Source organism: Vigna unguiculata, chromosome 11 (genome assembly GCF_004118075.2).
Source record: "Vigna unguiculata cultivar IT97K-499-35 chromosome 11, ASM411807v1, whole genome shotgun sequence".
Classification (NCBI taxonomy): Eukaryota; Viridiplantae; Streptophyta; class Magnoliopsida; order Fabales; family Fabaceae; genus Vigna; species Vigna unguiculata.
In genome coordinates, this window is record NC_040289.1 from 5,648,141 (window position 1) to 5,649,414 (window position 1,274).

At 31.6% G+C, this 1,274-nt stretch overlaps 1 non-coding gene across 1 annotated transcript; it reads left to right on the forward strand.

Annotated features, from left to right (window-relative positions):
- The first annotated feature begins 635 nt into the window (after positions 1 to 635).
- Positions 636 to 796, forward strand: LOC114170861. The gene has a single exon (XR_003601222.1). It is a non-coding gene; the product is annotated as a U1 spliceosomal RNA (small nuclear RNA).
- The last annotated feature ends 478 nt before the right edge of the window (positions 797 to 1,274 follow it).

Below are 1,274 nucleotides of genomic sequence, written 5' to 3' on the forward strand. Positions count from 1 at the left end.
TAAAACATTTCAAATTCTTAAAAAAAATAATTAACCTCGCTTTATCCAAATAGAATTTAATTCCTACAAATCAAATTAATAAAATAATTTAGTGTACATTTTCATTTTAAATAATTTGTAAACTCTTTATACAATACAATTTAGTTCATTTGAAATATTTTAGAAGAACTCTAAGTGTTAAGCAAGTTAGTTTACAATATGTTAAGCAAGTCAGTATTAGCTACATGTTTATTTTGATCATATTTTGGACCAAACAAGTCATTATAACTTCACATATTTTGGACTTTTGGTAAAAAATTTATGATAGATGCGATTTTTGTACGCCAATCCAAACATCCTACTATACATTTGAATTAGTTTCACAATAAAATGATGTCCTTTTTTTCCTAAAAATATTTAACTTGAGTTTATAATCCAACAAATTGAACTTGTCTGCTGATTTGTTTTAAATGAACAACAACATTTCTATGGCAGTGTTCAAATTTCCTTAACCAAAAGTACCGTTCTTCTTCGTAAAAGAAGTTGCAGTCGCACAGATAGGCTAATGTAAACATATATGAAGTTCCACATCGATATATCTGTTAGAGTATTAAAGAGTATGAGCAATAAAACAAATAGTTATGACATAGATTAACATACTTACCTGGATGGGGTCAATGAGTGATCATGAAGGCTCATGGCCTAGAGTAGTGACCTTCATTGCACAAAGAAGGGTTGCTGTTCTAAGGTCTACCCTAGTGGTGGAATCTACATCATAATTTGTGGTAGAGGGGGCTTGCGTCCGCGCAGCCCCTATTATTTAGTTTAAAGCATTTGTATGGTTGTATTCTTGGTTACAGAAACATCGAAGATCAGAGAATAATTGTAAAAGTAAATTCACAGTATCTTAATACTATTATGTATTGGAAGGGAAAAGTTATAATTTTCAATACTTCAATCATATATGCACATAATCTCCGTAGTATTGTTGAAGTACCTGGAGAATGTGGAGGCATGGCATTAGGGTAAGCTGGTGGACAGTCCATAATTTTAAACTGAATTCATCTTTCATGGTGAATAAAGTAGTCAAGGTCTACATTTTGTTATTTCAAAATACAACTACATATGGCTGCATAAGGAATTTGTCTAGGCTATTTTCATCCTGCTTCTCTGATATTGACAGTGGGAATCACTAGATGGCAGTGAGAATCATTAGATGGTATAGACATAGCAATATTGATAAAAATGTAGCAGGTGTATATGGCATGCTATTATCTCTATGAAGGTATAAGGTT